This window comes from Rattus rattus, chromosome 3 (genome assembly GCF_011064425.1).
Source record: "Rattus rattus isolate New Zealand chromosome 3, Rrattus_CSIRO_v1, whole genome shotgun sequence".
In the NCBI taxonomy this organism is placed as follows: domain Eukaryota; kingdom Metazoa; phylum Chordata; class Mammalia; order Rodentia; family Muridae; genus Rattus; species Rattus rattus.
This window is the reverse complement of record NC_046156.1, coordinates 60,018,169-60,030,374: the sequence shown is the minus strand read 5'-3', so window position 1 is coordinate 60,030,374 and position 12,206 is coordinate 60,018,169.

Sequence of the window (12,206 nt, the reverse complement as noted above, 5' to 3'; positions counted from 1 at the left end):
GGTCTCTGGCACCCAATAAAGACAGTGATAGCAAGGAAGAGGAGGAGGAAGAAGAAGAGGGGGAGGAGGAAGAACATGGTTTACATTTGTGATCCAGAAACTTCTTTGCATGCCCGTTCAGGTAAGGAGGTATCTGGCAAATTGTTAGAGCTTTTATTTCCTTTTACCTCCAGGTCTCCCAGAGATGGGCTGGACTCTGTGTGGGTCAAGGGTAGACCATGACACCCCGACTTCCCAGTCTGAGGGTTAGGAAGAAGCTGTTGTTAATCCTGCCTTCCACCTGCTCCTTGCCGTTTCCGTGGTTAGAGTGAGTCGATGGGCCAGACAGATGGGTTTGGGGCTTGAACTGAGTGCAACTCTAAATCTAGCCCCACACTGATTAGCTCGTGACCCTGCTCTGGTCCCCCCCTTGTCACAGCTGGGTGCATTTATCCTTCCTTTCCCATTTCCACTTTGTGCCACTGGGAAGTCCTTGCTGTTCCACCGGCAGGCATCTTGTGGCCTGAGAGACTCTCACGGAAGATTCATTTCTTGGGGCTTAGAGCTCTGTCAAGGAGAGGTGACATATTAAGCTAGTGACACTATGGCAATTTAATTCCGTGGACTTAGAGCTGGGAGTCACCTAAAGTCTATAGCCTCATTATTCCTGCATCTGAGGCCATCGTTTTCTTTTTCCACCAACAGTGGGACGTGGTCCCTGCCCTGGTCCTAGCAGCTCTTTTTCTCCCTGGATCCCACTTTCCCTCTCCTCAGGGGCCTCTGCCTCTCTCCCACATTAGCATCCTTCTTGGCTTCTCTCCATGGGTATTTAAATGAGCTCAAGTCTTTCTCTTCTTAATTCAGTACAATACCAGGCCTTCTGGGGCCTTGCACCCTCTGCATTGACGGATTACCTCACTTCTCTCCTCTGCCAAACTTCTTATAAAGAATTACTTATGAACTTTGATAGGCAGATGGGAGAACTGTAGTATTTAAAGAAGTAAAGAAGACATATGTCTTTAGGAAAGGAAAGACCGGACAGCCCAGAGGTCGGTTGGTTGAGGTTTGGGAGGGGGAAAAAAAGTGAAATGTTCCTGAAGACAGACTTCCTTGCTTCATTAACTGCCTAAAAAAATCAATGTGATCATGCTACACGATCTGTCCCGTGGGAGGGATTTGGGTCCCTGTTCTGAGTAAGCTCGGTACCATGGAGGACACAGTCAAGGACCTAGTAAATACCCATCAAGCTGTTCACAGCTTCCCATAAACACTGTCATAGTATGGGGGGGGGAGGAGCGCAGTTGACTAAGGCACTAAAACCTGGGTTCCTCAGATCACCAGAAGCCCCGCCCTCTGGGCACCTATCAGCAGGAAATTCTCAGAGGACTTCCCAGCAAGCACTCTTAAAGCATCCTTCACTGGGCCGTGGGCATGGCTTAGTTGGTAGAGTGCTTGTCTGGCATTCAGGAGGTCTTGGGCTTGATTTCCAGCACTGATTAAGTGGTGGTATAGGCCTGTAACCCCAGCACTGGGGAGACGGAGGCAGGGGCATCAGGAGTTCAAGGTCGTCCTTGGTTACAAAGTTGGAGGCTAGCCTGAGCTACACAAGATTCTGTCTATAAACTACAAGCATGTGATTCTGATGCACATTAGAGTTTGAGACCTACTAGTGTAGGCATCAAGGACGGCTGTGGCTGGAGGTCAGACGGTTGGGGCATTTGGTACTTGCATTTGGTTGTGATCGGTGAGGTAGAACAAGACAAGAGGGTGAGTGACCTAGAGAGTAAACCAGTACAAAGAAGCTGGAGGGCACTTGCTACCTGAAGGGTATAGGGAGGGGAGCTGCAAGGGTGGAGATGGGGCGGGGGTAGGGAAGGTCAGAGGAGCAGCTCCATAGTCCTGGAGCTCCCTGAAAAGCATCCTCAGGAAGCCGGGACTCCCAGCTATCCTCTGGGGAATCTAAAACCACTTCTCCCCCTTCCCACACACCTTTAGCTCCTTTCTCTCCCCTCCCCTTACAGACTTCCACCCCGCCACCCCCACTCCCTAGCCTGCCAGCTCCAGAGGTGAGGTTCACCCCTATCCTTTGATCTCCCCAGCTCGGATCCAGGATGGCATCTCTTTCCCTGCCTCCTCCATCAGTATTTCCTCCTCAGAATCCACCCCCTCACCACAGCTACAGAGGAGAAATTATACACCCCTCCTTTGAGAAGCCGTTCCTAGAGAGGTTGCGTGATTTGAACAAGTACCTACTCAGAACATCAGGGGAGCTACACCTGCCTTTCACATCCTCACAGCGCATGCCAGGAATTCACTCAGCATGAATCAGAGAACGGCTTTTTTTGGAGCAGGCTTTGTGTGAAGTTACGCGCGGGGACCCAGCGAAGGAAGGCTCGGTGTGGTGTGCCCAGAATCAGCTCCCGGTGGGAAGTCCCTTCCTGAGCCCAGAGGAGTCCTTTCAGGTGGTGCAGCTCTGTTTTCCTGTGGGATCTCCTCTGAAGCCTGAGCCTCCGCTGGCACCTGTGGGCTGGTATCGCTAACACCCTATTCCCTGGAGCAATACCTCCCTCTGTGGGATGGGGGAGGGCATGAATACACTTGCGGGAGGCTTTCTTTTCACTCTTAGAGGCTTTTCGTAAGGAGACCTGGGTTTTCAAACTGACTTCTTACGTTAGTGTTTGCTCACTTCCCTGGGCTGCTGGACCTGTAAAATGGTCACAACAGAACCATGCCACAGAGTCCTGAGAGAGCCAAGGGAGAAGTGCATTGTGGGTTCTTCCACACAGAAATATCTGGATTGGTGGCCCTGCTCCACTGTCCTCTTTGCATGTCACCAGACCTTATTAAATGCGGTTAAGCAGTTCTCCCAAAGTACAAGCAGTGAGGTGCTCTGGGGTGTAGAGGATATTAATCCCTATCCTCCACCCCTGCTCACTTCCTTAGGTTTCCTCCAGCCTTCAGCTTCTCCAAGTGGCAATGCTGTCCTAGCTTGCTCTCTACAGCTGTGAGAAATGCAACGAGGGGAAGCCACCCGGGGCGGATGGAACTTTATCTCATAAAACAAGGACCCAACTTTATTCTTAGTTTGTAGTCCATCATGACAGGAAGTCAGGGCAGGAACTCAGAGGCAGGAACTGAGGCAGAGGCCAGGAGGAGCTCTGCTTATTTGCTTGTTCATGGTGTATGGACTCAGCCTGATTTCTTATGCCAGTCAGGACCACCAGCCCAGGGATGGCAACACCTCCGGTGGGACGAACCCTCCCACTTGAGTCCTTAATTAAGAAAATGTGAGCTGGGCATAATGGGTGGCACACACCTTTATTCCCTGCACTCAGAGACTCAGGCTGGAGGATGTCAGTGAGTCCAGCTCAGCCTGGTCTCCATGGTGAGTTCCAGGCCAGCCAGGGATACATAGTAAAACCCTCCCAAAACAGGCCACTCTCAGGATGTGAAGACCAAATAAGCCTCTAGCCTCTGAGAGCATGATCACATTCTGGCCCGGATTCTCACACTGAATACTGGGGCGGGGGAGGGTGTGCGGGCCGGGGGGGGGGCTTGTCCCACAACTTAGCTCATGAGCTCATGTAAGTAAAGAGTTTGTATTCAGATGTGGAGTTGTAGGACTGTGATCCCAGCATTTGAGGAGTGGAGATGGGTAGATTCAAAGGTGAATTCAAAGCCATTCTGGACTACACAGCAAGTTCAAGATCAGCCTTCCCCAGATGAAACCTCATTCCAGGAAAGCAAACAGTGGGACTACAGCCTAGTGGCGCAGGGCCCTGGATTTGTTTTGTGGTAAAACACACACGCACATGAACATGCATGCGTGCACACAGACATGCATGCACACGAACATGCACACATGCACACAGACACGAATGCACGTGGGCACGTGGGCATGGGCGCACACACAGACATACATGCACGCACACACAGCGCTGTAAATGAATGTGTATGTATAAGGGTGAACAATGAAGTGATGTCTTATTTGCCTTAACTGATCGTTGCAGTTAGCTGTTTGCGGGTATAATCATAAACAATCCTGCCTTAGTATCTAATGGATTCTCTCAGCAAGGGATCGTAAGCCCAAGAACCAGAGCCGCCTCCAGCCTTCCCTTTTCTCACCCGGCTCATGCCAGCGCCGAGACACGGAGCAGAGTGGTAAATACTTCTTGAAGAATTGCACCTGCCCCTCTGACCAGGAGAGGAAGTAACTGTACTGAAGAAATTGGTCTGGTGCATTAACAACCAGTTTTAGCCGGCCCGAGTGCTGCTTCACAGCGCTGCTTTTCTCCTGTTTGCTCCTTCTCAAGTCTCAAGTCTGTTTCTATAGCCTGCGGCTAAGCTGAACGCGACAGTGCGCTCTGCTCCCACTCTGCTCATTCAGTTCTGCCTACAGCAGTTTTCCTAGGGAGCTTTCCTTCCCTCCGCCCCCACCACCTGCGCCTGCGCTGAGCCGATCCGGAAGACAAACCCCCAGCTTTGTCGTTATCCTGCAAGACTAACTGGTGAGGTCGAATGGCTCTGGATATAATGGGAATGGCCAGCATTTTAGTGTGAGTTGGCATACAGCTGCTCAAAAGATGGCTGCCTAAAAGTATTCTCTACATTTAAACTACTACTACTCGGTTACAGCTTACCAGAGCAGGCTCGAGTGTGGTAGTTGAGACGATGAGGATTCAGCATGGCCTGTGGAGCAGTTCTCTGGAGTTTGCCCATTCTTAATAACAATAGCGACACTGGCTAAGATGCATAGCCAGGTATATCTTTTTGTGTATGTAAGAGTTTTGCCTGCATGTATCCTGTGTGTTGTGCATGCCTTGCTCCCACAGTGGTTAGAAGGCCGCACAGGACACCCCAGAACTGGAGTTAAACATGGCTATGATCCACCACATGGTTTCCTCTGCAAAAGTGGCAAGGACCCCTAACTTCCGAGTTATCTCCTCAGCCCCAGATCTCTTTGGGTTGTTTGTTTGTTTGTTTTGATTCGTTGTTCTTGCAGTTGTTTGAGACAGGGTCTCACTGTGTAGCCCTGACTGGCTTGGATCTCTCTCTGTGTAGATCAGGCTGGCCTTGAACTCACAGAGATCTGCCTGCCTGTTTCTCGGGATCAAAGGCGTGCGACCCCAGAGTCAGCCAGCTGTGGTTTTATGTATTTTGTTTATAGTAAAGTGTTTTAAGCCTCCATGCAGCCGCTTAGGGTAAGTGTGCTGGTTGTCATTTTACCAATGAGAAACAGAAAGATTCTCTACCCGGTAAAGGAGACAGGAAATGGCCGAATCCTAGCGTTTCAACATTTTAACTTATAGTTTGTGTATGTGTGTGAGTAGGGCTCACTCGTGCTGTGGTATGTGTGGAGGTAAGAGAACAATTTGGGAGGTCGGATTCTCTTCTACTGCAGGTGACAGGGATGAGCCACCCCACAACCCCTGAATCTTCTTCAGTGCAGCCGGTCGTGTGCTCTGTGTGTGTGTATGTGTGTGTGTGTGTGTGTGTGTGTGTGTGTGTGTGCGCTCTGTGTGTGTTTGTGTGCACCCGGGGCCTGGGTTCTTTAGCATTATGACTCTTGGCCCTTGGAGTGGCGTCAGTACTATTCTGCCTTTGTGCATTTGCTGATTTACCCACAGATATATTTGAAGATACCTCAGGAGTCTCTAGAATCTACTCCAGTGATTAAGGCAAACAGAGCCCTGCCTTTCTGGTGTTCTGCCGCAGTAGGGGAAACCGAGGCTGGAGAGAAGATAAATGCTGTCCACCGAGGACCGGCCAGCCTATGAACAGTGGCTCTGGGTCCCTCAGTTCTGATTCCAAAGCCAATGTCCTGAATCTCCAACTCTGTGTCCGTGAAGACAGGTCAAAGGGAGGTGTGGGGATGCTGGAGGTGGGAACTCGAGTGGCACTGCCTTAGAGGCACGCCTAGCAGTTACTGCGGCCATCTCTCACCTCCTCATTCCTGTTGCTCTCTCTCCACCTTTCCCAAGCCTGCCCCAGCACAGGGTAGGATTTAGCTTTGATGAGGGCGTTCGGAACCGGCAGGATCTCTGAGGGGAATGTCTACCACAGCAACCACTGACTCTGGGGATCGCTGAACACATCTCTGACTGACTGAGCACTTGTTCACAGCACCCCTAACTGCTTGGTGATTCTTTCTACATTCTCCTATCCACTCCATCCATCCATCCATCCATCCATCCATCCATCCATCCATCCACCTATCTACCAAATTCAGGGCTTCCCTTTCTTCACAAGGGGAAACTTCCATCTTGCCTTCCTCTCTTATGCACTGCTACCTTCCGTGGGCTGGGCTGGGGGTGTTGGCCTTGCACACCCCTCTGGTGTGGGGGGTGTTGGCCTTGCACACCTCTCCTTTTTCTAAGTTCAGTGGCCTGGCTCCTCTAGGATTGAGCCCTCAGCTTTCCTCAAACTCACAGCCCTATGGTTGCCATAGAAACCCCCAAGCTTCTGGTGGTGTGGCAGGAAACTCAACCAGGTCTAAGTGCAGCAGCAGTCAGTCCTGCTGTCATTGTCAGGATCAAGCCAGATGGCGGCTTATGCTTCTGAGCGGGAGCCTTTGTGGAAGACAGGAAGGATGGGGCTGAGCGCCTGTCCTGCTTGGCTGTCAGCAGGGGATTCCCCAACAAGTGCTGGGATTGGAACCTGAAAGAGCAGATGTGGACAAGAGACACCCACAGTACAGAAGGCTGGCTGAAGATTCCTTCTCCTCTGTCTTTCTCCTTCTCCCTCTTCTTTCCTCTTCCCCTCTCCTCCTCCCTCTACCTCTCCCTCTCTGCTTTCCCTTTCCCCTCTCCTCCCCCCCCCCTCGCCATCCTGCCTTCTCGGGTTCCTAGGCCTAGGACTTCACAGACGTCTGAAGAGATTGGTAGCTTTGCCTTCAGTGAAGTGTCCCCTACCACACAGACGTGAGCTTATCTTTGGGGGAACTAAACCAAAGCTCCTGACCCCATTGACACAATGGGGTCACAGCCTAGACCAAGTAACTCCTTGTTACCTACAGAAACGGAACATTGGCTATGAGTAACAGAAGGCAAGGGCAGCTCAACTCAGCAAAAAGGTAATGAGCATGCCTGGCGCACCAGCCTTGAGCCACACAGCAGGGTTCTTTGAAACACCTTCATATGTGGCATCTAGAATCCCGGGTTCGATTCCTGCACCCTGCCATTAGCTGTGTAGCCTTAAAGGAGTCTCTTGATTTCCAGACATCTGCTTCATTCTCTGTAAAATGAGAACACTAAATCATTTTCCACTTAAAAAAGAAGTTTGTGTGTGTGTGTTTGTGTGCTCTGTGTGTGTATGCTCTGTGTGTGTTTGTGCATGTTCATGTGTGTGTGTGTATGTGTTTGTGTGCTCTGTGTGTGTGCTGTGTGCTCTGTGTGTGTGTGTGCTGTGTGCTCTGTGTATGTGTGTTGTGTGAGTGTGTATGTGTATGAGTGTGTGCACGCTGTGTGTGCATGTGTTTGTGTGCTGTGTGTGTATATATGTGTGTGCATGCTGTGTGTGTATATGTGTGTGTTTGTGTGCTTTGTGTGTATGTGTGTGTATGTTTGTCTGTGTGTGTGTGTGTGTGTGTGTGTGTGTGTGTGTGTGTCAGGGGCAGGGGCAGGGGTGGGAGATGCACAAGGGGCTAGACGAGAGTGTCGGTTCTCCAGGATCTGGAGTCACAGGCAGTTGTGGGCTGCTTACGCTGAGAACTTAACTCTGGTCCTCTGGAGATGCTCTTAACCAGTCCCAAGGCTCAACTTCTGACTGAGTCTGGTTAATTTGAATTTTCCCCGGAAAGAAACTTTGCCTGGGAAATAAGCTGAAGATGTAGCTAATTTGGTAGAGTGCTTGCCTGGCGGGCAAGAAGACCTGAGCTCAGATTGCATAAATCGAGTATGATGGTGCACACCTGTAACCCTAGCATCCGGGAGGTAGAAACAGATAGATCAGGAGTTCGAGGCCATTCTCTGCTACATAGGAAGCTTGAGTTCAGCCTGAGATACATTAAAATAAAATAAAATCAAAACAAATAAGCGGAGGGCACAGGCTTACTGGAGAAGAGGACCTTCTTCTGGAACTGTAGTTTTCCCTCCACACTGTTCCGTAAAGCTTCCCAGGAAAGACTCTGAGAAGCCAGTCCCTAACCCTTACAGCAGAGGTTCTCAGCCTTCCTAACTCTGTGACCCTTTAGTGTAGTTCCTCGTGGTGTGGTGACCCTCAACCATAAAATTATTCTGTTGCTACTCCATGACTGTAATTTTGCCACTGTTATGAATTGTGGTGTAAATGTCTGCTATGCCCCTGTGACCCACAAAGGGATCTCGACCTATAGCTTGAAAACCGCTGCCTTACAGTAGGCGAGCATTTGACATTGGAAAGTGTGTATTTGGCGCTTCCCTAGTCTTAAGAGAGGTAAGGAGCAATTGTTACTTTTCTCAGGATTGCAACAAGATATCCAACAAAAGCAATTTTAAAAAAGAAACATTTGTTTTGGCTCAGGCCAGGGGAGGAAGTATAGAGAGGAGCTCGAAGCAGCTGGTCACATTGCCGCTGCAAGCGGGAGGCAGAGACACGGATACTTATGTACAGTTTGAACTCAGTCTAGCCCCACTGTACATTGAATGGCGCCACTTACACTTAGGGTAGATTTCCCCGCTTAAACTGATCCAACCTAGAGATGCCCTCACCCGTGCCTTGAAGCTTGTGGTTTAGGTGATACTAGATCTTGTTCAGGATCCAAATGAACCATCACAGGGTTTACACCAAAATCTTTAAGGGCTCCTACATAAGACAGCATAGTATTTGGTTGTAATGTAAGCACATCCAGCTGTGTTCCTTAAATCATATCTGCAGGTTATTGTAATCACCAATACAACGTAGATACTATGCAAGTTGATGCTCTGCCAAATTACTCAGGGAATGCTGGTGGACGTCTGTACGTGTTAAGCACGGCCTGTTATTTTTCTGAATGTATTTGAGCCACAGGTAGTTGAATCCATACAAAGTGAATGTTGGATATAAAATGTATGGACGGGAAGGTATCTTAGTAGGGTGAACCTCCAAGTATATGGAGATCTTTATTTGTGGAGTAAATTTGTTCTAGTCAAATGGTTTAAAAATTAAATTGGGACCAGGGAAATAGCTTAGTGGGTAAAGAGGCTTGCAACTGTGTCTGACCACCCGGTTTGATCCCGAGAACCCAGACAGGGGAAGGAGAGAACTGACTCTCACAAGCTGTCCTCTGATCTCACTCAAGCTGTGACACACACACTAAACAGACAAACAAACAATAAAAATCGAATTGGCCCCCTGCAATTTCACTTTATTTGAGATGCAAATTTTCTGAGTTGGGACTGGTGAGATGGCTCAGCAGTTTAAAAAAAATGCTTACTGCTCTTCCAAAGGACCAGAGTTCACTTTGTTGGGTGGCTTACAACTACTTGTAACTCCATGTCCAAAGAATCTAATACCCCTTTCCAACCTCCAAAGGCATCCATTTCATATATATGAATGTGTGGGGAACATATATTCATAAACACACAGACTCACACATATCCCTGCAAATACAATTAATTAGAATCAATCTTTGGAAAATGAACTAAGTTGTGGAAATATTAATGACCATGGTCATGTTTGTTTATTTCTTTTTTGGGGTGTGTGTGGGGGGGTGTTGAGACAGGGTTTCTCTGTGTAGCCCTGACTGACTTGGAACTAACTCACTATGTAGACCAGGCTGGCCTCAAACTCAGAGATCTACGTGGCTCTGCCTCCTGAGTGCTGGGATTAAAGGCTCACGCCACCACCTCTGGGCTTCGTCTATTTCTGAACAAAACACAAGAGGTGAGAAAGTGGGATCACCCAGGCTGGGAAACCCTCAGAACTGGTTAGACCTTAGGGAAGGCTGAAGAAAATGGAGAGGCCTCAAAAAGGTCAAGATTGGTGAATGAGGGAGTCCAACCACTGGAGAAATCATGGAGCTGGACAGAAAAAACGAGAGAGCGAGTGGATGAGGATGCTTGCTCTTTGCCCTTTGGCTAGCTGTCGAGGGCGATGTACTCTGGATGCTGATGTATAGATCATCCTCATTGTAGTGACTCCCGTGCCTGCTACAGGCTCTAAGCCGCTCCCTTTGCTAGAAAAAGAACTCTCCAGTGGGGTGTGACACTCGTGCTTCCTCTCTCACCACAAAGACTCTGTCAGCTCATAGCGTGGCCGGTGACTGATGGTCGGAACAGCAGAAAACAAAACCTCATTTGTTCTATGACTTCAACTGGGACAAATCTAGTCTGATTTGAGCTTGAGAGCCCTTCCTAGGATTCGATGAGGCTGGACCCTTGCCCAGTCCTGTGTCCCTTACCTCCACCTGCTCTGTCTGGGCGCGTCCCCTAATAAATCACTGTAGACCCAAGGCATTGCTGAATCAATCAGATAGCCTTCTCCCCTGATAAGCACACAGCACTCACAGTGTCCAGCAATAGTGTCACTGACTGAAGACACACTGTGCTCTGGAATGGGGGTGCTCTACCTTGTGTTCTGTGGAGGTGAGACCTGAAGTGTCTAAGGACTGGCTAGAGTGGTGTTTCTCAACCTGTGGTCTTGACCGCCCCCCTTTGGGGGCTGCATAGAAAATATCTTGCATATCAGATATTTATATTAAACTCATAACAGTGCAAAACTACAGACAGGAAGTAGCAATGAAATAACTTTATGGTTGGGGAGTTATTGCACCATGAGAAACCGTATTAAAGGGTTGTGGCGTCAGGAAGGGTGAGTACCACTGGGCAAAAAGTGAGGCAAGGGGTTTGCATGGCAGAGAGGAAAGAAAAAAAATCAAATCTAGATAGATAATGCTAAGGTACAGCCCCCCCCCCAAATTGTATAATGAAGCTAGGGGCAGCAATGACAAGAAGAGAGAGGCAATGTGGTGAAGGTTATGGAAGGCTCAGTGACCTATTCACAAGCTTGCACTGGATCACCATGCAAAGGAAAAAATGATGAAGAGTTTTAAGTGGAAATTGCACAATAAGACTTTAATTAAAAGAAAAAAAAAGCCTGAGTGTCCTAGGCAGAAAGGAGTCACGGGCAATGGCAGACAGAAGGACCTAGCATTGGCTAACGTCTCCAGCGTGGTGGAACGTTAAGAGCTACCATAGTGGTATTAGGGAGAAATGGGCAAAATGTCAGCTCCAAGGCTTACAGCCCGGATAAGTTCTCTCTAACCTCCAGCTTCATGACTAGAGTAGGTGTGAGCACCAAGGGAGCTAAGGAGTGAGGAGAGTCTTGTTACATTTTGCAACGACTGGCGTGCTGGGAGTGCCAGCAGAATGATGCTATCCGTGTGATTCGAATTGGAGCAACAGTTGTGGAAATGGAAAAGCAGCTGCATGAAGACTCTCCGGAAGGGGAACCGAAGGGATGCGATGACTGAAGTGGGAATAAAAAAAAAGAAGCAATGGATATTTCTGTTTTGGCAGTGGGTAAACTGAGGCTTAGCAAGGAGGAAGTGGCGATTACTGAGTAGGAGCCACCTTCGGTTCCCGACCTGTTGACTCTGAAGGGCCAGGGAGGACAGGGTAGAACTGTCAGGCAAGTTCTGTGCATGTGAGTTCTGTGCATTCTGAAGTTCTGAGTCTGACCTCTGAGTAAGGCAGAGCCGTAAGAATGGAGGAGAGAACCCTGGCTGGGTGTACTGAAGGGACCAGGAGCTGTGCTGGACCCAGGGAACAAAGATGACGATGGGGTGTGACTCTGTCTCAGGGAATTCAGCCTTGTTAGAGGAAGCAGATGATTAGTTTTTTAGAGTACAGTAGCTATGTTTGCACGGAAGTTATCCTGTGAGTCACAGAAATTGGGAGAACCTAGGATACGACAAGGACTCTGAAGGTCAGAGAGAAATAGAGATAACCTGCAGGCCAGAAAAGCACAGGCATGAAAGGATGAACCAGCTGGGAAAGGGGAAACGATGTCTTGCTTGCTTTTTGGGGTTTGATTTTACGAGCCAGGATATCTCACTGTATAGCCCAGGTTTACCTTGAACATGAAATCCTCCTGCCTCAGTGCTAGTGGAAAGTTCTTCTCCCCTCCCCCCTCCCCCCTCCCCCCACTTTTTCTCTCAGACTCTTAACCCAGAGACAAAATAATTGACTGTATCATTAGAACTCTAGGAGGAGGCCGAAGGGCTTCTGTTTCTCAGGTTGTGCGGCTCAGAACCCTTAAAGTTCCATGGG